Here is a 27,534-nt window from a genome sequence, read left to right as displayed (position 1 = left end):
TGCTATAGTTTACCCACTTTTATTCCCTTACGGAGACATTGGCTGGCACAAAGATTTACAACATGTTCCAGATAAAAGAACCGCCAAGCGAAGAAGGCTTACTCAATGCCAATTTTACGCATACAGATTAGCAATGAGGAATATATTTAGTATTTTGCACTCCAGCGGCGAAATATTCCAACAGTACGTTGTAGATGCGTATGTTAAAACAGAGGGCACGCGACTCAACTATCTCAGATTAGATCAACAAGATCTGCGCGTGGAACAATACAAAGGACCGTCAGCCATGGTCAGTTGTACGTGGCTTTTTATAGTGTTAGATCTTTTGACTCATTATCTGTCGTCACCACCAAAACACCTATTCACACCTGCGTCTTTCAAGAAGTATTTATTTCTTCTTGATTTCTGAATTCCTTTCTCACCGTTTTCCATTCCTATGCTTACTTCGGCTAGTTCTTTTTAAATCTGAAGACAAGGTTTTGCTACCTTCGAATCACAAACCAGAATCTGATACCCTGGGTGACAATGAGTTATGCTAGCTCACCGTCTGCTTCTCTTTACAAAAAGCCCAACAGGTAATGGACAGCAATTGGTCAAGTAAACAGAAGCAGCAGCAACCTCAAGTCCTTCAAACTGGGGATTAGTAAATGATGGATTGGGAGAGCCAGTATGCGAGCTGGGTATTCCGAATTCACCTCATCTTACAATGATCTCCCAAGATGGCTGGAAATCGGCATCCTTGCAGTTCTTACCTCCGATCTGACAGCACAAGAGCTGCCTGTACACAAAATAAAGAATCAGGCAATTTTTAGCAGGTGGCAGGGCACTATATTGCTGTTATGCAGTACTGAGCTTGTCATTTTAACTTCCAGATTAATCAGCCAGGTTCCTTCTTGCAATACAAACTGGTGAAATGTGGGCTATACATCATATTTATGCCCACTTCAAACCCCCACCCCCCAAAACCATAGATGTACACATTATTTGTTTCTCATTCTCTCTCTCTCTCTCTCTGCCCGCAGAAAGAAATGCTCATATTTGATAGAAACCTGCAGATGCCAACTCCCCTGAGCCTTCCAGTGATGATTTGCCTTGCAGCAGTGTTTCCCAGTTAAATTTCAAACTAACAATGCCATCCATCAACGCCGACAGGTCCGGCACGCAGCCGCTACAATTAAGATGCCTGTTTGCAGACATGCCAATGCAAAGGGAGATCTCGGCCACCGCCTCCTGAATTAGCTATCAGGTAACTGCTGGACAACATTAAACCCCTCCCTCCAACCCCCCATACCCCACACCTTTTATTATTGTGCCCAAATTGCTTTTCTCTCCTGAGATCTGTGGTGCCCTGAATTGGCAGCGGACTGCACCTGAGACATCTCCAGGGGCAGAGTTCATCCTCTGGCCATTATGTTCAAATTACCCCCCACCCAATTCCTTGACAGTTGTGGTTTAAACAGCTCACCAGCTTCCTCTCTAATGGAGACCCTCATCCCAAATGCATCTCCTCAATTATGTGAGAAATCAGTGGAGTGAATTGGGAAGGAAAAAACGTCAGCAAACCACCTGCCATCACAGAAACACGCACACACACAGCTTCTGTTGGTCACGTTGTTGGATTTCTGACCACTGCTCTTTAGAAGACCCAGTACTGCCATTGATTCAATTTACTACACTCATCTATTCAAGCCCAGAGCACCATACCTATTTACAAATATGTTATAACAATACGCGCACAATTATTAATCAATTTGACATCCTGAGCTTATCATTACTTCTATGCACATTTTCCAACTCTAAACCACACACACCAGATTGCTTACTAGATGTAGTCATTTTAAGGCTATATGTAATCATTTAATGATATACAGCGTATATAACACCTTATATTAAGTTGTGCATAATCATTAGGCAGCGTCATTACCTCGGGTAAAATGGGACCAAAAAAAAAGAATGTAATCAACCCCGAAAAGTCAAAAATTGTAAAACATGTTTCAGACTGGAGTAATACTCTGGAAAATGCTAAAGTATTGAGGCGTGACCACCTGACAATCAAAAGTTTTGTTTGCGAACAGTCTGCAGGGTGGCAAAAGGCATGCGAAGGAGGTGAAAATTAAATGCAAAAGAACCTGAGAAGACCTAAACATGAAGTTACCAGGAACCCATTAGCCTCCAGTGCCACCATATTCCAGAACTATTACCTACCCGGAGTGTCCAAAAGTACATTGACAGTAACGTAAAGCAGGCTGAATCGCAACCACCACTGAATAAGATTCACAAGCTGACGCATCAAGATTGGGCCAAGAAATACCTGAAGAGTACGTCTTCAAAGGGGTTTTAATGATAGGTGAAATAAAATGGACTCTCGGTGGACCAGATGGGCAGGCCCATGGCTGGATCACTAATGGACAAAGGGCACCAGTTTGAGTCAGGAGCCAGCAAGGTGGAGAAGGGTACTGCTGTGGTTTGCTATAATTAGCACTTTAAATGTGAGGTATGAGGTAAATCATTCCAATGCAGATTTTTATTCATGTTGCTGGTGAAAATAAAATAATTAGGTTTCTTCATATATTTCATTTGATTTATTTACATTTTCAGAGCTTTAACATTGTTATTGTTGATAATAAAACTGTTGCTTTCTAATACATACCTTTACGAGTTTTGATAGAGGTTATTTTTTATCAAATAAGCATAGACCGGTACTAAAGCATCCAGGTAATAAATGGTCCAACAGTCAATGCGTTAAGGATTAGCGAGTTGGACCTTTCTAAGAACTAAAGATGGACTGAAAATCCACTCTCAAACCTACTGCTAGTTGCTAGAAGATACTTCCTTCAAGCAGTGGAACAGGAACAATTCGCCATGCAAGAAGGCCAGGATTCTTTATGCAGGACAAATGCTCCGTTGCTTGCATCTAAGTATTCCAACTGCTTGGACAGCCAGCAAAAGCCTCGAAGATGACTGAATAATGACCACGAACACTTGCCATGTTCCTAATAAAAATTATAGCCCAAGGACAGCTTTAAAATAGAACATTTGTCCTAAACAAAATTGCCCACTGCCCGATGTAGACCAAATGACACACTGGAAAGCAAGAGGGTTAGGTACACACCATCGAAGCCTGTGGGGGTAGTGTTCCCACGGAGATATTTCAGAGTGATAAAATGGGGGAAAAGGGGCGGGGCCAGATGGATGAAAATTATGGTAAAATTCATTTGGGTTTGAAAAGTAGCTCAAAAAATGCAACCCACGAAAGACTGATTGGGAAATCAAATTAAAACAAAAAATTCAGACATGAGCGTCAGTAGGCTTTGTGCTCTAGGAACCAAGTTACCTGAACTATAACATTTCAGTAATTATTTACCGCCCTGATGCTGATCTTTCTGATCCTAAAATAGGCCATTACAATAACAGATGATGAGAAGAATTCATAATTAATTACAGAATTATGGTATTTGAGGGTTCCTGTAGAGTGCCTCTCTCTCTTGTACGATTTGGCTTAAAAACTAATCAGCACATCGTCATCTCTTACCAGGCTTCAGTTTTATTTTTCAGTCCAGCTGTTTTAGCGTTAGATTTTCCTTGAGAAACTGTGACACACAGACACATACCCATCATCGAGATATCAATGTTTTCGTATCAGGATCCTAAAACATCGAGATCCTTTGAAAATCGGAGATCGAAGTTTTTGAGAAATCTAAAGCTTTCGTTCCTCTCGCACAGATGTTAGGTTATGGTTGGGGTGGGGGAGCAAAATGAAGTTGATCAAATAAATAAACAAATAAAAAAGGCCAATTAGGTAAAAAAAAACTGCAGATCATTCTAACATGACCACCTTCCTCACCCTCACCCGACTTAAATCTTATTGAAAACTTGTGGGCACTTCTGAAAGGTGAGATTTACAATGAGTTAAGGACACCAGAGCACTTTAATCAAGATACTGTATGGGAAGCTCTGGTTGTTACTTCAGTGAAAGAGATCAAGAAACTAACAGACCCTATGGCTGGGAGGCTCATGGCACTTACCAAAAATGAAAGGTGGTTAAATTGATCTCTAAATTATTTGATTAATTGTTATTTGTCATTTTAAATCACTCATTTCTTATACTTACAGTAAAATTTGAGAATAAACATGTTTGAGGAAAAATCGGTTGCCTAATAATTCTGCACATTAATAGTTGCCAAATATCTGAGCACACATATTTCTCCCTGTGGCAAAATACAAAATTCACTTTTCATTGGTATACGTTTCAATTTAACGTAATGGAAGATTTGAGATCGACTTAGAGCATTGGATTTGTTCAATTATAAAATTAACCCCGATAATTGTGCACAGAGTTAACAAAATTACATTTAATAAGAGACATGCATTACATGTATGTAAAGTAAATATTGATACATTAATTGTGAATCTTCCAAATGAAAACTTAAGGATGCTGGGGGTCTTCCTGAAACATTAGACTTTGGACAGGATGCCTGCACACCATACTCATGTACATCTGTACATGCTATTAAAAGGGGTTTAGATATATAAATATGGCCAGAGGGTGTGCTCCAGCTACAAAGCACTCACATTCCTCCATCTCCCAGGTAAGGCTTATGCTAGGGTGTTGGAGATGAGACTCCAATGGTTGAGCCAAAGACACAGGAGGAATAATGTGGATTCCTTCCTCGCCGTGCAACAGTAGACCAGCTCTTCTCCATGGTACAATTTCTGGAAGGTGCATGGGGTATGATAATACAGTCTACATGTGTTTTGTAGATTTGGAAGAAGCATATGATGATGTGTGGGCAGCACAGTGGCGCAGTGGGTAGCAGTAAGGAGACATGGGTTCACTTCCCAGGCCCTCCCTGTGTCTGCGTGGGTTTCCTCCGGGTACTCCCGTTTCCGCCCACAGTCCAAAGACATGCAGATTAGGTGTATTGGCGATCCTAAATTGTCCCGTGTGTGTGTGTGTGTGTGCGCCCAGCCCAGGATTTGTTTTCTGCCTTGCATCCTGTGTTGGCTGGGACTGGCTCCAGCAGAACCCCGTGACCCTGTAGTTAGGATATAGCGGGTTGGAGGATGGATGGATGGATATGATCATGTCCCTAGGCAGGTGTTGTGGGAGGTGCTGCTGAATTTCAGAGCAACAGGGAAACCCTGTGTGCCATTTGCCCTCTATATGAATGCAATTCAATATTTGGACAAATACTTTGCTTTAACTGCGGTGGGTTGGCACCCTGCCCGGGATTGGTTACTGCCTTGTGCCCTGTGTTGGCTGGGATTGGCTCCAGCAGACCCCCGTGACCCTGTGTTCAGATTCAGCGGGTTGGAAAATGGATGGACTTTGCTTTAAATCAAATTTGTTCACTGCGGGAGTCGGACTCCATCAAGGCTGTGACTCGTCACCGCTCGTTTGTTGTTTTCATGGACAGAATATGGATGTGAGTATGTCCAGTTTGGGAAGCCATTGTTGCTTTATATGCAGATGGTGTTGTCTCCTTTCTCATCTGACTGTGAACTTTGGCATGGACTTGAGCAATTCTCTGCTGAGTGTGAAGTAGCAGAGATGAGAATCAGCACCAAGTCTGAGGTCATGGTTCTCTCTTGGAAAAATGTGAATTGCTCTCTCTGGGTGAGAGAACAAAACTGCCCTTAGTGGGGGAGTTCATGTATCCCAGGACCCTGTTCACAGATGATGGAAAAAAAGAAATGTAAGTTAGATAAACACACTGGAGTGGTGGCAGCTGTTCTGTGGGTGCTGTACTGGTCCAAGATAGAATTGGGAGCTCAGTCTAAGAACAAATCACTCGGTTGACCGGTTGATCTACTTTCCGGTCCTAAGGTCATGAGCTGTGGGTAATGACTGAAAGAATGAGATTGCAAGTATAAGCAACAAAAATGAAGCTGTGCTGACAAGGTGAGAAGCTAAACAACTCAGGAGCGTCAGAGTAGAGTCGCTGCTCCTCTGGTCCGAGAGAAGCTAGCTAAGGCTCCCCTGGAGGCTCTTCCAGGTATGTCCCACTGGGCAGAGACCCTGCAGCAGATCAAGAACACGCTGGACTTATTGCATCTCTTGGCCGGCTTGGGAATGCCTAGGAACTCCTCAGGATATGTTGGAATCTGTAGCTGGGGACAGGGAAGTTTGGGCTGACATGTGACCTGTTGCCACCACAACCCTCAATCCAGGAGAAGTGGTTTCAGATGAAGAGAGGTGTACAATTTTTACATCCCTTTAGAATAATAATTACAGCACAACTACTGTATATTAACTTAAAGCCACCTTCTAATGTAGTGAAGCTGTGTTTCTCAACCTGTATGACCTCGAGGTCCACTGGTGAACCACAGAAAATCAGATGAAAAAGTGAAACCAGTGCAATTAGAATAGTGGGTTTGGGGGGGGGGCGGGTGTACCATGATGAAATTAGAACGATTAGAGCGAAGAGTGGTGGGGCTCCCTCTTGGCGAAACAAACGCAGTTAGAAATGGGGAAAAATATCGAAAGACATGGGAGATGTTATGGCAGCTCAGTAGCCAAAACATTTTTTTTGTAACCCACTGATGGTAAATTGTCACACACTTCTGTTTGAGAATGACACAGTTGAGAAAGGCTGTAATAAAGTATAAAATTCTAGTCTACACAGACTCTAGAGAAAATAAATTCTGGCCTTTATCTGCAATCATAATCATTCACAGTCAGCTCTCACTTCCTTTCTACTTAATCAGTATAGCAATGCCCAGCACTTGCTGCCCCCATACAAGCCCCTAACAGCTCAGCACTAAAACCCTTCTGCAGTGGGCGCTGCCGTAAGCCATCCCATCCAGTCAAGGAAGCGCTGCCAAGTGCATGAATTACTGTAGTCCTTATTGTTATGGCTGACTCAGTATTGTAGCCCTGGCACCAGTTTACTCCTGCTACTTCCATTTTATGTTGCTAATTATGTTCATAGTATGATTAGTCTTTTTTTGATTTATTTAAAATAATGTTTTTCTTTGGTTATGTTTTGTTTAAGTTTTATTTTTTTATCTTCTATGTATTGTGCTTTTACGTCCCTTGAAGAACACCAAGAGGCGGAGCCACTCTGACATCACGACTGAAGGCCCGCCCTCAGATTTTTATATAGTAGAAGGCTGAGAAGCCTTTTTGTGATTCACTGACACTCTACAACTGCATTTTGTGTTGTCTTTTTTCTGGTTTCTACTTGTGTTTTGTGGATTCTGTTTGGATCACATATTGTTACTTGTTCAATGTGGATTTCCTTTTAGCAAATCCTTCTTTGCCTCTTGCCATTTTGTGCTTCATCCTGGTCTTTAAAATAAATATTCTAAAAGATTCTAATTTGGCCTTGTCCATTCATGACAGAGATTTTTGTGGATCCTCAGACTTGAAGGGCATTTTTGATATCTGGGATATTTAGATTATTTTTTACTCTAAAAACGTATTCCCTTTTTGGGCCTATGAAGGCCAAGACTGGCCTATGAAGGTGGTGGGAGGGATAAGGCTTTCCAGGGTGAGGCCTGTTCAAGGTTTTACGATTAGAAATTTTCATTCATTTTTTTGTACAGCTACCCTGGATGAATTCTAAGTTTGAACTTACTTCAAACAGCGAGGAATTCAAAAACAACATTAGTTTTTCATTTTATAGTGATTTGAAAAAATGGAAAATATTTACTGTTCTGCTGCAACATCATATTTGTTTTGTTTTGGACCACCATTCTAGAGCAATCATGTTGGCCGCTGCCATGACAATCTATCCCAGAATCACCCAGGAATGCGAGCTATGTGATGCCACCTGAGCAAACATACAAAGGTTTAAGTGTGCATCATGTATGTATACACATTTTGAATAAAAACAGAGTTGGTTTGATTGGAGCACAGGTAATTATTACTTCCTGCTAAGTATTGCTGCTTGGTTTCCCCTTGCCAATGCCAACAGGCTGGCTGCTGGGTCAGCTCTCAGCAAACTCCTATATTTTAATCTCCTGATCCCTTCCATAAAAATCATCACCGTCTCTCATACTGACACAGCAAACTAGGCCTGGTTTATGGGCCTTTTTCGAATCTTCATAGCATTTTGTTATATGGAGAACATTCAAATCATGACACTTGTCTTATTTTCTCCCGAATCTTTACCAGGGTGGAAAAGCCCCAAATTTAAAATCGCTGCAACAACTCAGTCTAACAATTCTGCAGTGGCCACTGCCCACTGCTTGTCATTATACATATTAATCATCACAATTCCAGTCTTATTTTCTTCCTTCTCATTGACAGTATGACAATACCCAACGCTTAATCCTCCATTGATGGTCATTAAATGCTACAGGAGGTACCAACTTTAGGTTTGACACTGCTAAGTAACCACCCTTATTGTATTCATTGTCTCTGTATTCTTCTATACTTTGTCACCCTGGCCTTCCTGTCCCACATCAACCAGCACTCGAGTAAGCCGCCTATGTTTACATAGTGGGTAGCATGTGCCCAGCCCAGAGGCCTGTAAACACTGGCCTGCGCTATCAAGTGCTATGAAATGTAGACCAATATAGCAAGAGTCACAGATAAGAATGACTGATAAGAATGCTTATCTCCAACCACTGCGCTGGCTTTCATTCCAACAGCTTATTAGTAATACTAATGTCATGTCTGGGAACAGAAGAGGAAAAAGCATGAGGCAAACAGATTTGTTGACTTCTTGCATGGTAAGAAGTGATATTACATAACATTCTCAAACTCGACTTATTCCAATTTCAGGACACTGTGGGGCTAGAGCCTATCTTGGGAGCTAAATGGCATGAGTTAGTCTCATAAATGCATACATGCATGCAAGCAAAGGGGTCCAGTTTATTAACTAATCTCTCTCTCTCTATATCTATCTCTATATATCTATATCTGTAGTACTAGGGTGTTGTACCGTGTTAGCCATTATGAATGTAGAGAAAAGCCAAGCAAAATGACACCTTTTATTGGCTGACTAAAAAGATTACAATATGTAAGCTTTCGAGGCAACTCAGGCCCCTTCTTCAGGCAAGATGTAATCAATACAATGAAGATATAATGATTACATCTTGCCTGAAGAAGAGGCCTGAGTTGCCTCAAGCTTACATATAGATATATATATATATATATAGATATATATATATATATATATATATATATATATATATATATATATATATATATATATATATATATATATATATATATATAGATAGATAGATAGATATATATATATATATATATATATATAGATAGAGATATATAGATAGAGAGAGAGAGCGCAGCCAAGCAAAATGACACCTTTTATTGGCTAACTAAAAAGATTGCAATATGTAAGCTTTCGAGGCAACTCAGGCCCCTTCTTCAGGCAAGATGTAATCATTACATCTTCATTGTATATCTCTATATATATCTATATCTATCTATCTCTATATATCTATAGATAGATAGATAGATAGAGATATATCTATCTATCTTATATATATATATATATATATATATATATATATATATATATATTCATATTCACACATGAGTGTCCGAGATTTGCCTTCTGGGCTCATCTAATGTACGTAAACACTACCACTTTGGGACACAAGGAGGTGCTGATGATAACATTTTCCTTTCCCCAATGGCCCCAAGAAACCACCCACAGACGAAAACTAACTGCAGCCCCCAGCCCTCTCTCTACTATAAAACCGAAACGTTCCTGGTCTGGCCTACCTCATGCTGGAGAGAGCAGACTGATGACTGGAGCTCCAACCTGAACTTGACACTCTTAAGAAAAGATCAAGGTCCTCTTGTTTACTTCTTTAGTTAACTTGTTTTTTTGTTTTGCCCCGATTAATGCCATCGAAAACCAGTTTAACTTTAAGGTAAATTTTGTAAATATTAAAAGGGGCAACCTGGTTAGTGCCCCAACAGTTCCATCATGACAATTATGTTCTCTCAGTTGATTGCTTTATGTATGTATACACACACACACACACACACACAAGTTAAGACCCCAAAAGAGTCACACAATTGGGGCTTCCTGTGTAAGCTGTTAATCTTCTGTATCACTGAGTTCTACACAAAAGACCGAAGTTCAATCTTCATTTTCAATGGAACGTTTTATGGAGTAATTTAGGTGAAGTACAGACTCGCGTTGTTGAACTATAAGGTATAGTGACTTGTCACATCTAAATCAGCCTACTTTTAAACAAACTGCCCCTCCACCCAAATGAGAACCGCAATTCCCAGGCGTAAGCACCTCATCAGTTCAGTTGCATAGACGTGTATCACATTTTACTTTTCCATTTTCTATCCTGACACAAAACAAAGCTGAAAAATAAAAGTGGGTGGATTGGCATGTGTAACCTGAACACTGCCAATTGAGACCTGGGCATTAATTTCCATAGCAGCTACAGCTGAGGTCTTAATCTCCAAAGAGGTCTTCTAAAAAGGACTTTGGCCCAGCACAGCAGAAAGCCAGCAGGCTGCACGGTGGGGAAGAAATACAAGGAACAGATCATTTATCTCAATCCCTCGCTCTCTCTCTCTCTTTCTTATCGCTGGCAACTGTTGGAGGGAACTGGCGTCAACTTGAATTAGCATAACAAAGCTGGGCAGTATGGATTTTTTTTCCTGTCGCTCTTCATGTCCATCAGGTAGTTGCGTCTTTGAAAGCGGATGGTGGCTTTTATTAACGGATGACACAAAAACAGAGCAGATGACACTCACAGTGACATTTCATCAGAACTTGTATTCCAAGACTTGAAGAGTTTGATGGTAACATGTCACATTCAGAATTAAAATAGAAAAAGCACAAACCAACCCAGCTGTCTGTCTCCAGAAGTCTGCCTGGTGCAGCTCACTTATAGTTTAATGGGTGTTGCCTTGTGGTGTAGCCAGAATATTCATAAGAAGACCATTTGTCATTTGACCATTTCCTTAATTGTTTAGTGTGGCCCAGGTATATCCTGGTGCGATAGGTTAAGTGATGAAACCAATATTTGTTTTTCATATGTTGAACCTTGTTCCAATGTTGTCAGAAATGCTAGTGTCCCGTCTGTCATTTACTGTACACCAGCAGATTTTAACCTTTTTGACTTGTGAACTGTCAGAAGATTGAAAAAGTCTTCATTGACTGATGAGTTTTGAGCTTCTAGATTTACTTATAATATAAGATAGAGTGGGCTGGTCGCCCTCAAGGTTTCTAACATTAAGATTTACTATCATTAGTTTGAAGGCGTAGGTCTTCCTTCAAGTGTTGATCATTCAAAATTACTAACATTAGATTGCCGAGCCGGTGGTTGTGGGTGATAGACATCCCCCCTTGTGGTATACATAGGGTGACCGCATCCTCCCTTCTTGGGAAGCCCCTTTTGGGAACTTGGATGCTGCCCTTGGTCCTCCATGGTGTGTCGAGCTTCAAGATTTCCCAGTATTAGATTGGAGACTCGGGTCTTCCTTCGAGTGTCCAGATTTAATAACATTAGATGGGAGCACTGGGAAAGGGGTCCCCCCTTGGTGTTTAATGCTTCAAGATTTATTAACATTACATAGGAGGCGCAGCTCCTCCTTTCAGTGTCAATAGTCCAGACTTACAAACGTTACAGTAGATCGGTGATCCAGAGGTTGTTGGTGATGGACGTCACCTTTGGTATTTCGAGCATCAAGATTTACCAATATTAGATCAGGAACATGGGTCCTCCTTCAAGCGATCATTCAGGATTAGTAACATTAGATCTGAGCACTGGAGAGGTGGTCCCCTTTGGCGTTTCATATTCAAGATTTACTAAAATTAGATAGAGGGCGCAGTTTCTCCTTCGATTTACTAACATTAGATCGGTGAGCTGGAGGTTGTGGGTGATGGATGTCCGCCTTGACATCGAGCTTCAAGATTTACGTACATTAGATCAGAGGCGCGAGTCCTCCTTTGAGTGTCAATCGTTCAAAATTACTAACATTAGATTGCTGAGCTGGTGGTTGTGGATGATAGATATCCTCCAGGATGGTATACATAGGGTGGCAGCATCCTCCCATTTGTTCACCTACTGGGTATTACCCTCTTGGGTATTACCCTCTTGGGAAGCCTTGTTTGGGTACTTGGGTGCTGCCCATTGTTTCCTCTTGGTGTTTCTACCATCAGGATTTACCAATATTAGATTGGAGACTCGGGTCTTCCTTTTAGTGCCGATCTTCCAGTTTTAACAACATTAGATCAGAGTAATGTGATACCTGGGGGTTTCAATTGTAATGATCTACTAGCATTCGATAGGATGCACAGTTCCTCCTTCTGAGGATTTACTAAGCATAACCTGAGACTTGTCGTTGGGAAACACTGATCTACACTACCTCTCTATCAAATGATCTGCTCTCATGGGTCAAGAATTTGTTTTCAGTGTATAATTGGATTTTATAATTGTGGTAACTCCTTGCTGGGTTGGAGCTGTGAATTAGGCCTCTTTGTATTTCCTGATTTAGTGTGGTTTCACAAACAGAGGTTTAGTCTCACATTTAGAAATGTGATGGCTTGTTGAATAATTGAATCCATTGACCATGGAAAGCATCTACAGTAGGGGAGCTTGGGGGTACTGGGGTTCAATAATGACCCAGTTTACAATTGGGAAGAAGAAAAGGACAGAAGTTTGTACTATGGGATATTGGGGTTCACAAATTTTACTGCAGGTCTCCGTGTTATTACAAGAGACAGCACCGGTGGCTGCATTTGATAACACTATTAAGATAATTTAAAGCAGATTCATTCAATGTTGATTTAAAATTGCTAGAAAGAAATAAAAAGGACAGAGACTGCAACTGAACTCACCGTACCTATAAAGCATTTGTACGACAGCCATCTATCTCTGGTGGCTTGGTATTATCTGTCAGAAAAAGCGGGGTGAGCTTGCAAAGCTTCAGAAACTGTGGTAGAAAACCGTCACAGAGGTGCATAATCTGTCATGCTCAGGTGATTAAATCAACAACGGCAGTCGTCAAGATTGACATCCCCTCTGACAAGTGGTAGTTGTGTGCCACTGGCTTTAAATTTGCTAAAGGGCTTTCAACCTGATTAAGTTTACCCTTTGCATTCACAATGGCTCACCTTTCCCCTCATCCAGGACTGAGCCTTTGTCTTTGAGCACTCAGCTCAGGCTAGAGAACTGTTGCAGCCTGGGTGACTAGCCACAGTTATGAGAGGGAGCACTTCCTTTGTACACATTCATACATTTGCATGTTGGTTACGTTTTGCCCACCCTTAGTATTCCATTCCACTTTCTAAGCCCGCTTAACTTAGCATATACTGCAAAATGACTGTTCGGCAAGTGATATAAAGGAATTGGGAGGCCACAAGGGCAAGGAAGAAAGGACCAGGGATCAGATTTATAAACGCCAATGTTGGAACTTATAAAAGACAACTTAACAAGAAAACGCGTGTATATTTATAGCAACTCTGACCCATCCATCCATTCGAAACTGGGAAACGACAACAAAGCAGCCACATGACGACTCATGCCCACAATAAATTATACCACTGAGCTGTTATTGTGTGTGTTGACGTGACAAACATATTAAAGCTCAAAGTAATAATTATGAAGTACACGTTCTAGTTCCCTTTTAAGGGGGCCAATGCTCTGTATATGCACTAGTGTTACTTCTCAGGGAACAGGCCGATAGCCGGCCAAGTTTCACTACATCATGCCCGTGTTACAATCGAGGTGCTACATCCAAATTTTGTATGGTGTTGGATATAAAGTACATACTGAAAACAGAACATATTATAATCGACAAAAAAAAAAAATCAACTTGCTATTGTGTCCGGAGCAATTTAAAGCATTCATCTATCAAGAATGAAGCTGGTTTTGTCACCCATAAGCAGTGACATTCCATTAATGCACATGTCATCTGTGATGCCAAGATGAGGCTGACAAAAGTCGCGGCGCAGTGACACGGGTCAACCTGTGATTCATTTATTTTGAGGCAAAGTAGCTTTGACATTAGTGATGGCACTGTATGTGGCGGCTGGCTTGTTGATAAGGTAACCGGCTGAACCCTCAGTGTTTCATAAGGCCTGTACAATTCACCGCAGCAGCAATAATGTCATTTACAGGTGCCAGGTGATAGTGGGTACTTCCACAGAAACTGGCACCTTGCTCTTTTCCCTGACCCCCAGAGCACAGAGGAGAGATGCTAAAACACCACACATAATCTTGCAAGTTCTGTTGTGGAGCGCAGTGAGGTGGTCTATAGCAGGTGGCGGGGTCTTAAAGGGTCATGAGGAAGGCTGCTGTGCCAACCCATGACATTCTGAAGAATTCATACGTATGTATGAAGTTTGTTAGCATGCTCCATATATGCTTGTTTCAGGGCGGCAACCAGGCCGGGTTTGAAGCATATTTGCCTACGCACGTATACAAGATGATTCTGATTTATTTAGGTAAATTGTGCAAAAATGTGTATGTCAAGAAACGGGGTGGGAGGGAAGAAAAAACTGGCGTATGTACAATTTCATGATCAAATCCATACAAGGTTTTATAAAAGAGACCCTATGATATGAAGCAGTTACCACAAAACCAATTAGGGAAAGCCAAATGAACACACGCAGTAGATAACCCCAACACATAACCAGAAAATCCAAGTCTCATGAACCTTCCTAAAAGTCGACAAACCAAAGAATCTGTAAGGAGGCTCTCACGAAATTATAAACTTCTGGCCCTTTCTTCTTCCCAATTTTAAACCGGGTCATTATGGGAAGAGTTAAAAACCAAGCACAAATAAGCTTGTGGTGACCGAAATAGCTTGCACAGACAGCAAATTCCAACTAGGCTGACCTGAAAACTGCATTTCGTGTTGAATTGTTAGTTGCTGGTTATGGGGTGTTTATGGTTAATTGTAATTCGTATTTCTTAAAGCATGTCATTTGAAAAAAGTATCCAATGGAGAGGTAAACTATTAGTCAAGTTAAATTTTATTGAAGGATGCACAGCAGGTCAGTGTTTCAGAGAGAAACACTGAGTGATTTTAAGCTGCATATAAAACATGGGGTTTTAGTGAAGCGTACTTGTTTATTCATTGAATTCACAATAGCTTACAAAGACACACTTAGGGCTCATTTATACTTCACGCTCAGAACGTGTACGCGCCCGCATCATGGCTGCCATGCGTTTGCAGCGTTCATTTGATGCGTCCTCTGAGCAGGTCCTCAGAAATTAACGTGACGTGTGCGCAAGTTGCAGTACCAGCAAAAAGTCAGGGTGCGCAGTGTGCTAACAGTTGGAATGTGACGTCAGAGTCTCTGTTTAGTATCTACATGTGACAGAAAGCTGTTTTGAGGATCCTACGAGATCGATATACGCACTTCGAGGTTTGATGTGGTGAAGCAAAATGCCGACATACAAATGCATTCATGGTGTTTTTATATTTAAGCGTTGCATATTCCCGATCATAATGACACGATACATTTTATAAGTTTCATATACCGTCTTTGTTTTCAAGGGCTTCCTCTGGACCTGACAGCAGCGGCAAACAGCAATAGATCACCACACAGAACACATTAAATGTATGATATTCCAACTCTCTGCACATTTAGAATCCTTAGATTTATACTTGATATTACTTTCATGATGAAATGCACTAAAGTATGTATGTTACATGTTACAGATAAATTGGTAATTTTGTTTAATTAATGGTTACTGTTAATAATTACACATATGGGGGTGACACGGTGGTGGAGTGTTAGCACTGCTGTCTTGCAGGGAGTCACGTTGCTGATATTCCTTACCTGGAGTTTACATGTTTTCCTACTGGGTTTCCAAACTGTGCTCCGGTTTTCTTCCAAAGATATGCAGATTTGGTTACACTAAAATGATTGCAGTGTATGTGGGTGCTTGTGTACACCTTGCGATGAGCTGATGCCCCATCCAAGGATTGTTTCAGCCTCGGGCCCAATGCTAGCTGGAATGGGCACATCCCTGGATTGATGGATTTAATCATTAAACATCCTTTTCAGAGACATTGTGGTAAGGTGTCATCGGAAATTAATGGGTGTTCCAGGCAATTCACAACACAGAGAAGCCGAACCTGTTCTCACCGTGATAATATCTCGCACTGCCACCTGCTGGATTCCTCCAGATTTACGTAAAGTATGCGCGCAAGTGTAAACAGTAAAACGCTTGCGTAGCAGGAGCATCCGCTGCAGCATTTGTCGCGCTACGTGAAGTATAAACCTGGCCTTAGGGAACTACATTCCTCCTCAGTCGATTTCTAGATAGTGTCAACTACACGTGCCTGGAGAGTTTGCTGTGACATGTGAGTCGCAGTCTTGCACCCGAGAGAAGACGCCGAGACCAAAAACCTCAACAAAACCAACTTTACTCCAATCAAAACTGGACCAGTCAGGGTATTAATTCAAATGGGAGTTACCACTGCAATACACACAGACAGAGAAAACATGTGTTGGTGGGGATGGGCTAGTGGCCGGGTTAGAATGTTCCCCACACGTCTTTGCATCCTATGAACAATTACATTCCAAATTTAACATTCCAGCTACACATTTCTTTCACTATCTTCAAATCAGGAACTTTGTTAAACAGAACCTTCCAGATTTTCCTCATCTTGCACCCTCATCCACGCTGGAAAAATATTGCTCAATTTTGAGGAATTAGACTCCATCTCTACAATATATAAAATCATTTTACAATCCCTCCCTTTCAAAGATCCAAGAGGACACTGGGAAAAAGATCCCTCAATTAATATATCAGAAAAGGAGTGGAAAGTAGCAATGCAGAGAATTCACTCAAGCTCCATATGCGCAAAGCATACAATTATACAACTCAAAATTATATATCAAGCACATCTGTCTCGACTAAAACTCTCCAAAATGTTTCCAGGGCATGATACAACCTGTGAACGTTGCAATCAAGTCCCAGCCTCACTGGGTCACATGTTTTAGGCCTGCACCAAATTAACATTATTCTGGACAAAAATTTTCAATTACCTCTCAGACAGCCTTGGACTCACAATCCCTCCTAACCCATTAACAGCTGTGTTTGGGGTTCTTCCAGATGGGTTTAAAGTGGAGAAACACAAACAAATTGTGATTGCATTCACTACACTCTTGGCACGCAGACTTATTCTGATAAACTGGAAGAACCCAAACTCTCCTGTTTTAAGTCAGTGGGAAACTGATGTGTTATATTATTTAAAATTGGAAAAAATCAAATACTCAGTTAGAGGATCTGTACAGACTTATTTCAAAAGATGGCAGGATCTAATCAGTAATATTTTAAAATAAGTTTATAAAGCACAGAGAATTTATTAATTTAGGTATGTTTACAAGCCTTAAATTTTACACCGTTTGGCTTGCTCTCTCTCTCAGGGGTGGGGATCGATCTGTTCTTAGCATAATTCTTTTTTTTTGTAAAAACTTGATTGCTATGTATTGATTGTAATAAAATTAATAAAAAAAAAAGTAAAAAAAAAAAAGAATGTTCCCCACACCAACCAGCAGGCGACAGATGCGTTACGCGGGAAGGCTGTGAACTTGCAGTTGCCCCTGTAGGGTCGCAAACCTGCAGTTGCATCAGCGAGAGACAAACAATCCTCGACAAACGTGTCAACCACGATTTGGTGTGCAGGACAGTTAGGGAGAGCCTCAAAGGGTCTCAAAAATCTCACAATGTGTTTGGGAAAACAAGAGTGGGAAGAGATAAAGTGAAACACCACTGTAGGAAGTCGTGTTAACAGAGTGGAGGAGGTGGCGGCAGCACTGGGAGACAACAGACATCACTTCCAGGACCAATGCTAGTAGCCCTGTCACTTATGGTGTCCCATCATGTTAAACTTGACACCACACCAGAAGTCAACGTTCACTCCTGGGCCTTCTCTGAAAGAGGACACAGCTTCCTTTTCTTAAAGGACAAGCCTTTTGGCAACCTGACACTTGAACATGACAGTTCATCGTTTATTCTTCATTTTTCTATTTGGACATCAAACAGGCTGTCCACTAGAGCGCCAATTCTAAGTTTGTGCTTTTATTACAATAGATTAGGTAAACTCTCGCTCTCCTTTCTTATTTTATTTTTCTTTTATATTTACAAAGATTATTTAACTTCCCTTGTACAACTTCAAACAGTAAGAGAAGCCAGTTGGTCTGGCAGAGGTAAATATGCAACATCTACAAGTTGAAATACCCTCTCTTAAGAATGAACTAATCAGTAACTAAGGTTGCACAATTTTTCTCAGATAGACAATTTCAAAACTTCTCCAATAAATTTTAAATGAGAGATTTTTAAATTTCAAATGTCTGTATAGCACACTACAAGCAAGAATTCTGAACAAGAATTGAAATTTGTTACACGTATTCTTGGGAAAGTCCAACGAGATAGGGAGCCGAGATGTTTCATCCAGACAGGCAGACATGAAGGCCTGTAGATTTTATAAGACTGCACCTCACAAAATTAAAACACGACTACTTGTCCCTAAAAGTGTAGTCATTATTCTTGACTGCAGTTGATTGCAATGAAGAAAACTGAATTTTGCAACAAAAAGGTGAAACAAATTCTTGAAATGAAAAAGAAAACCATAACAGGCCTAATGCAGCACCTAACTCTCCCACCTCACTCCTTCCACTATTAAAATTCACAAAGAGCAACAATTTACACAGCTTTGTTCTCGCGAAGACACCTTAAAGCACTAACACTTGGTTAAGAAATAGTTAATAAAATAAAATAAAATAAAATAGAAAGGGATTAAATCCAAAAACCACCAACACTGACCAGCGGTTATTTTTGCATTTCAGCGTGAAAGCTGGCAGGTGGCTGAACAGCTAGTTTCACACATTCGAGTTCAGCCTGTGGCATGAGAGAAGCTAAAGTGGATTAAATTTCAGGAAGGAGAACTTCTAATAATGTTTGGCTCTGACAAGGCGTTCATCAGTTTCTTTGCTCCGACACCTTTCATTTCAGCAGATTCCCTTTAATAATTAGATGCTTTCAGTTGAAATGTGTAAGTGGAGGGGCTTAGTGGGCAAAGATGAGGACTCTAACGCAGAGTCCCAGGTTTCAGTGTCCACCCGGAGTGAGTAAACCAATAGATCTGAGCTCCAGGTCAAAGAAATATAGGAACAGCTGCACCATGCAGGAAAACTAAATAAATAAATGTAAGCGAAATCCAGGTGATGGATAATCTAACAATCTTGACAATACCTGAAGCATTCTGTTATAAGCTGTGTGGCCTAACAGCTAAGGCTTTGGGATGCAAACCACAAGAATGCAAGTTTAACCGCTAACACCACAACAAATGATTTATTTTGTCACCCCCTGAGCGAGTCACTAAATCTGGCTTTGCTTGGCTAAAGGAAAATGGAAAAATTCTGCATTGTTATTTGACAGCAGCCTGAGACAAAAGTATAAGCTAAACACACAGCTGTAATAAGGAGTGTGAAAAGTAGTCAGCAAAAAGCGATCATTTTAACCAGCCCTTCGAATTTATACAATACAATTTATTTTTGTATAGCCCAAAATCACACAAGTAGTGCCGCAGGGCTTTAACAGGCCCAGCCTCTTGACAGCCCCCCAGCCTTGACTCTCTAAGAAAACAAGGAAAAACTCTCAAAAAAAAAACCCTTGTAGTGAAAAAATGGAAGAAACCTTGGGAAAGGAAGTTCAAAGAGAGACCCCTTTCCAGGTAGGTTGGGCGTGCAGTGAGTGTAAAAAAGAAGGGGGGCAATACAATACAATACACAGAAAGGAAGAAATCCTCAATACAGTATAAAAATAAACATTTTATAAGTACGGAGCAGAATTTAACAGTAGATGATATCACATAATATGATTTGGATTTGTTCAGTCCTGGATATCTCAGCCTTCAAATTGACTCCCCCAATTGGCCATTCCACAGGTGAAACAGCGCTGGGCCAGTCAATCCGATGAAAGGACCCCTCTACCCCATGATTCCTGCGATCCTCCATCAGGGATGACTTTACCATAGGCAGGCAAAACATCTTGTCAGGTGGGCTGTGGCACCAATTGCCACATTTGAGTACCGAGAAGAGAAGCAGAATAGGTGAGGGTTAGTAACAAATTATAACTATCATGTTACTTATGTTTTAGTGATAATGACTAACAAGAGAGATGTAGTCTGTACAGTTAATCAGCAGCTCTAGTCAGGGTATGCTAAACAGAAGTAGTGAGTCTTCAGCTGGGATTAGAAAGCTGAGACCGAAGGGACATCTCTTATAGTAGCAGGCAGACCATTCCACAGTTTAGGGGCCCTGTAACTAAAAGCTCGACCTCCCACTGTTATTTTATTAATCCTTGGAATCCTAAGCAGACCGGCATCTTGAGATCTTAATGTGCGCTCTGGTTTGTAAGTCATGATAAATTCAGACAAGTAAGCTGGACCTTGGCCATTTAATGCTTTATATGTTAAAAGGAGGATTTTAAAATCTGCCCTAAACTTAACCGGGAGCCAGTGTAAGGATTTAAGAACTGGGGTTATGTGTTCATATTTTCTTGTTCTTGTAATAATTCTTGCAGCAGCATTTTGGATTAATTGGAGGCTGTATAAAGAACAGTTTATATATCCCTTCATCTTGTGAAAGGATTATGTAAAAATCATTGACATAACAGTCACTTTTTATGCTTCGGTTTCTTTATTTGCTTCATTTATGCTGAAGCCAAAATAAAAACAAGACAATATGACCCCATTCAGCCAAACGGTCAGAGTGCTGCTACCTAATGGTGAAAAAACAGATCCCTTCTGCTGAGATCTGCCCTCATCCTGTGCCACCTACTGCCCAAGAACCCACCAAGACCCTGGATGTTTGTAAAAGGCTGTGTCAGGGTGCATCATGCAAAGAAAAAAAAACAAAAGTGAAAGGTTAAATGATGTAACGTTTCAGCCAGAGGGTTTGTCTCTCTTGCTCTCTTTGTTCATGCATGTAAATAACCTTTCCCTTGCCCCCATACATGGGTGACTCAAGGACATTTTAGGGCTCTGATAACATGATAAGCAGTGAGGGGGCGCTCTCACTAACCACCTCTCCTTTTCCATCTGCAGTTCTTCCAACCTGATACTCCACTCTTCTGGGTTGACGGTATAAAAATCCAGAAGCCATCAGAAGTCCGGTCATTTGTGGACCACTGCTCAAAAAGGACAGAATGTTCCCTTTAGCTTTGTTTTCTCCGTTTTGGCTTGTGCCAGTTTTTGAGTGCATGTGTGCACTTTCTTTTCAGTCTTTGAGCACCGTCATTATGAAGGGAAAACTGATAACAAATCCCAGCTTGTGACATGGGCAAAAACAGAGGGTCTTAATAAAATAGAAGATTTATTCTTCATAAATACTCCATTTAGAACAAAAGACAAAAAAGGTGTTACCTGAAAAGGCAAACGAGTCTCAAACATAAATCCAAAGAATGGTCGAAAAACAAGAGCACAGAAATCAAAAAACCAGTAAATTACAAAAGCACAGCAAATTCGCAATGAAACACTCACCAACTCCCAAGTGCATTCAAATGAACCACCAGGGACCACGGGTTGTCTCCGCCTTTATATGGATGAGGGCAGTCCCTTGTGGTGATGGGCAGGTGGCCCCGCCTCTTATGGAACCACCCACAAAACACAAGGAACATAACACAGGCATAAGGAACAAAGCAAATAAAAGGGGCAGTCACATAATCATAAATTAACAAAAAAAGACATAAAACAAGAATGTGAAATCAGCCACTGAGGGAATCCTAGCTGAAATATAACACAGTGACTTCTCAGGGATTATTCTCATGTTACAGGTTCACACTATGTGATGGACAAACAAACTGAGAAGTAAGATCTGAAGTTGCAAAACCAGTCTGCTCTTCTCTCTTATCAGGGCACCACTCAGTGTCAGGGGCACTTCGCAGAGACTCTAATGCTGCATGAGAACTTGGAGGACAAACTAATCCCCCAATTTGGCCTTTGGGCCCCTAATGGGCATATCCCAGAAAGCCCATCTCTGAAATCAAACACCAAGTTTGAGACCTAAGCAGACAAGGGACTCTCGTTACTCTTCGTGCTACCTTCTCTGGATGTACACCATGGCAAACAACTTCATAAAGAGAGCTCAGCACAGTTAGACGTTTCTTTAAACAACAAACACTTGTGAAGACAAAACAGCCAGCCGCTTCTGGATTTGGACGATTTCACTCAACACCAACAGACTGCAATTAAACAGAGGAGGCAGATAAAGGGTGGGGTCCAAGGAAGGCTCATTAAAGGCTTAGAGCTCTGCTCCCTGCTGGGTCTCGTATTATCTTGCTCATAAGGTGCAGTGCAAATCAAGAAGATTCCGGGATAAAAACAATTCTTATAGCTATGCTACATGAACACACACATGCAGATGGACCAAGTTGACAAAGTGCTTATGGGCAGCATTTAAAGTCCAAAAAAAAAAAAAGTCACTTGCTAGTCAAGAGTGGTCAACAGCTGCCAGGTTAGTGCTTTACTGTGCCCATCAGAAGGAATAACAATTTGTATTTGCAAATCTCAACATGGTGACAAGTGGGCTGATTTGGGCTCTCTTTCTCAGTCTGCTGCAATGCAACCCACAGGAGGCTGAAGTGTTCATCACATAACCTGCATATAGGATCACCCAAGTGGGCATCCACTGTATGTTGCTGCAGAAGAGATACACTTCATTCAAACAAGCATCACACAGGCAAGCAAAATACTGGAAATGCAAAAATACGAGGCGAGACCAAAAAATAATTGGTAAAAAAAATATATATATATATATTTATTGATGAATTACAGCATTCTAAACATTGTCACTTTCTATACATTTCCCCTCCTGATTTCTGCACCGCTCCATACGTATCTTCCATTAATTGAAACAGTGCTGGAAGTCTTCTTGATTGAAGCTCTTCAACAGGCTTGTCATTTCTGTCTTAACTTCATCCATTGAAGAAAAATGTGTTCCCTTCAGGTGACTTTTGATTTTTAGGAACAAGTAAAAATTACAGGGAGCTAAATCGGGCGAATGGGAAGGATGATCGAGGACAGGAATGTTTTTGTCACTCAAAAACTGCTTTACGGAAAAAGCAGTAGGATCGTTTTGAACAATCTTTTCATGTTTTTATCCATCCAAGATGAGCGTGGGCGAACTGTGCATTGAACGACTTCCACATTTTCTTGTCCTTCCTTGAAAGGTTTGTGCCCCACAAAAACTTGTGTGCAAGACAAACTTTATCACCGTACACTGTTTTTATCATTTCACAAGTTTCTGTGGCCGTTTTGTTCAATTTCGTGAGAAATTTGATGTTGCTTTGCTGTTCAATTTTTTTCACCTGACATTGTCGCTGCAACTCGTGTGGCGACTGTTGTGCAAATACTGACTGGGCTCTTCACAGGATATACTGAGCTGGTCGCTGGTTTGAGAGGGCATTTAGGAGGGGATATAGTTCTATGATTCATGTCTGGCCGACCTCCAGATGGTTTTCCAGGAAAGCCCCAAGCCCAGTCCAGTTATGTTTGTGTCTCGCCTCGTATAAACTTCCATCTTTTACTGGATCCACTTAATCCAGTTAAACACTGCGGCATCAGGCACAAGGCAGCAACCAATACCTGACTGGACATCAGGACAACGCTCACCCTCACTCAAGCAATGCCAGTTAAAGTTGCCAGTAAACCTTTAACGTGCATCTTAGTACTAGAAAGTTAATACAGTGATCCCTCGCTATATCGCACTTTGACTTTCGCGGCTTCACTCCATCATGGATTTCAGCATATCTAAATATATATCACAGATTTTTCGCTGGTTTGCGGATTTCTGCGGACAATAGGTCTTTTAATTTATGGTACATGCTTCCTCAGTTGGTTTGGCCAGTTGATTTCATACAAAGGACGCTATTGGCGGATGGCTGAGAAGCTACCCAATCAGAGCACATATTACGTATTAAATAAAACTCCTCAAAGATATATGATATGCTTCCCGTGCGGTGCTTTGCATATTTGAAAGCTCTAACAGCATGTATTGATTTTTGTTTGTTTGCTTGTCTCCGTGTCTCTCTCTCTCTGACATTATCTGCTCCTAACGGAGGGGGTGTGAGCAGAGGGGCCGTTCGCACACTGGCCTAGAGGATACGGACGCTCCTGTAAAAAATGCTGAAAGACTACCTACACATTGCTCCCTTTCTTGCGGGCGCTTAATTGCGGTGCTTCGCATACTTAAAAGCCCAACAGCCCTATTGATTTTTGATTGTTTGCTTTTCTCTCTCTCTCTCTCCCTCTGACATTCTCTGCTCCTGACGCGCGATATATTTGCATTCTTTTAATTGTGAGAAAGAGATATCATCTCTGTCTTGTCATGGAGCACAGTTTAAACTTTTGACTAAAGGGTGTTATTTCATGTCTAGAGGGCTCTAATAATGTTAAAAAACGTATTTAGAAGGTCGTAAACAGGTTTTCTATGCTCTAACTGCGAAAATATTAGATTTATAAATAAAGAATCCTACTTTGCGGAAATTCATTTATCGTGGTAGAGTCTGGAACGGATTAACCGCGATAAACGAGGGTTTACTGTACAGGTATGAGATGACAACTCTACAGAGACAGTGACTGGTATATGAAGCAGTGAGGCACTCACCCACTGTGTCAATGTGCCATCTTTAAAGATTTACCAACATATTTTTAATTACGCACATACTGAAAGCATACAAATGAACTATGAGCTGGACTTGACAGGTTCAGTGATGAAGGGATAGGATGGAAGTGTGCTGGCTGACTCTTTGGCAGTGAGCAACGCTCAGCTGGGTGACTTATGATGACCACCGTGGGTCCCACTTGACGATTTATATAAAGTTTGTTTATTTGTCCCTGCCTCTGCTTTGTTACAAGGGATGGGGGTCTGAAATTACAAAACAAACGAGATGCCACCTTTACCAAAACACATGAGACGGAGGAACATTTCTGCTTGCACCATTAGCTCTAGTTTCATAAACAGGCCCCTTGGAATTCAAGTGCTAAGAGGTCAAACCTTTGTGGTGATGCCATTCAAGTCAGCTCTTGTTGGCAGTACCTTGGCCAAACTTTTTAACACAAATGGAACATCTAACCGCATCACATTGGCAGGGGACAGAAGTTGACGCATTGGTGGAAGCACATTGTGGGCAATCAAAATGAACAGCTGGCTCTGTGGAGTTCAAGAAACTGTGGAAACAATTGACCAGATGGAGATAAGCTACTAATGCATTTCTGCTTTAGCAAGTACAGAAAATAAAGAATGTTTAGGGGGGTTCTGGTCTTAGTCATCTGAAAGCTCCTTAGGTCTTTGTGTTACTACTGTACACACATGTGACTCTGTCATCCAATGAGGTACTTGCCTGTTCTTGTTTAAGCCCTGGCACCACTCTACCCTTCTGTTGAAATCAAACTTGTGTATACTCTGTGACATTTGGCTGCACGTGCCATCAACTCCTTGAACCCAGGATTGTCGACAGTCATGACTGAGATGAGCCAAGCAATGAGGACGCCTAACACAGTGTGGTGTAAATGTGCAGCTAGAAATATTCTCAATAAATTAAATACTCCCAGGAAAACAGTGCATTCCCATCAGTCCATAGATGAGTTCAATAAATAAAATCCACAAAACCAACAGAAAGACTAGCAGTCCCATCTACAGAAAAACAATCCCAGCAGTCCATCCACTGACAGAGCCCCATTGCCTACTTCATCCTTTTACCAATGAGGCATTCCAACTACTGCCAACTCCATTCTTGCGCTCACACTTGCATGTGACTATCTGACAAGCACCGCATTCATCCTGCCTCCTGTCAGTGGGCACACCATTCGTCATGGACCTTGAACCAGTGGACTCGCCACCTCTTATCGGTAACCCATAGAAAAACCTCAAGTCCACAACGTTTCCCCCGTCCCTAGTTGCTGCTGGTCAGGGCCAACACTGCTCTCTAGCAGGTTTCTCTTCTTTACACAGAAGACCACTGAACTCATAGCAAAGCCCCTTTCCTTTCTGTGTCTCCCTTCTCCTCACTTCATTTCTCCTCCCAGCTAGTATTATTTCTGAGTTACTTCTTAATCACGTTCGCCTTCTCTTATTCTTCCCATCTCTCCCTCGGTCTAACCACCTCAGACTCTCTAAAAACATATGTGGGTGAACGTGCCTTTATTAGGTCCCATTTAGTGTCAATGGGGAAACTGGCCGAAGTGACGTCATCAGCATGTGAATGCGAATTAGCCAATTTCCAAATAAAGCACTTGGTGATGCATGGCTACGCTAATGAGCAAATCCACACCTGCCAAACCATTTTTTTCTTTTCTTTAACTTTAAAAACACACCCTGCCATGGACCCCTATGAGCCTCATAACACACAGCCATCCCAATGCACAAACACTACTTGATATTTCCAACCAATCTAAGGGAACATTTCAAATTCTAACTGGAGAGGACCAGAGGCTGAAAGCCCTGAGCCACACTAACATACTGAGAGACAGATAGACACACCCCACAATGCACCATGACAGACTGCTAACGTAATTCTAGAACATCTCAGATTCCTCCCAGGACATGCATTACTGAGTAAATATTATTAATTACTAAGACTGGCGTGAAGCCGGGCGATCCACCTCCTTACCTTGTGGTTCTGCTCCTCAGGGGCTTAATGTTGGCAAATCCATCTTGTGATTGATCTCCTAAAACATAAATAAAAACAGAAATGAATACAGAAACCAGTTATGAAGAAATTTTCACTAAAAGGACTATAATGTGTAACAACTTTGCTTTACTTTCAAATCACTAAAGTCCCGCACATTTAGAGGGTACTCGGGCGGTCACAGAGGTGCTGGCTTATGTCCTACACCTCTGCTAAGACAGGAAGAGGAGCGAAAACTTTGCCAACTTGGATGCAATGACAGCTCCAGTTTCTTCAACTACAGGCTCTGTGGCCATTATGGGGGTACTGGTTAAGGCACCAGCCTAGTGGTCCACAAGTCCTGCTTGCGAGGCCCACTGCTTCAGGCTTTTATACCAAACAACTTTTAACTGAACTCCTACCTTAATTAAGCAAGTTGTTTGTATACACTTTCAATGTTTTGGTGTTAATCCAGAAATTAAAAAAGTGAGTTTGCCATATTTTTATTGGAATGCAAGCATTTATGTTTATTGTGGTTTTTAGGAGTTTCATCATAATGATTTGCATTCTGCTTTTCCAAGTGATCTCACTTCGTGGGTCTGAAACTGAAGTAGCAGCAGGATTTTTTTTTTGCCCAGGTGTCTACTCTGGACATGAGTAAGATATAGTTGAGAGCAAACACCACAGAAAAAGGAGAATTAATAGGAAAAAAAAAAAAAAGAGTTACGCACTTATGGCTAGGAAAACTATAAATAATTCTTAGAAATGTAAATCTCACAATGCTGAGCTTATTCTATATCTGTCTACTGTATATAGTATTAGGTTGTTGTACCGTGTTAGCCATTATGAATGTAGAGAAAAGCCAAGCAAAATGACACCTTTTATTGGCTAACTAAAAAGATTACAATATGCGCTCGGGGGTCGCGTAACTATTTAGCAGGAGGGAGTCTCGTT

General features: G+C 41.3%; 1 protein-coding gene across 4 annotated transcripts in view; it reads right to left on the bottom strand.

The window, feature by feature from the left end:
* The window catches only part of plxnb1b (plexin b1b), a 308,635-nt gene that overhangs the window by 150,179 nt on the left and 130,922 nt on the right, over positions 1-27,534 (bottom strand). For all 4 annotated transcript variants that reach the window (XM_039771079.1, XM_039771083.1, XM_039771080.1 and 1 more), the window contains exon 2: positions 26,584-26,641. The gene's annotated coding sequence lies outside the window, so the exon portion shown is untranslated. The remainder of the gene's footprint in view (positions 1-26,583; positions 26,642-27,534) is intronic.

This window comes from Polypterus senegalus, chromosome 12 (genome assembly GCF_016835505.1).
Source record: "Polypterus senegalus isolate Bchr_013 chromosome 12, ASM1683550v1, whole genome shotgun sequence".
Taxonomy (NCBI): Eukaryota; Metazoa; Chordata; class Cladistia; order Polypteriformes; family Polypteridae; genus Polypterus; species Polypterus senegalus.
The sequence above is the reverse complement of the archived record's forward strand: the minus strand, read 5'-3'. Positions and strand labels throughout refer to the sequence as shown.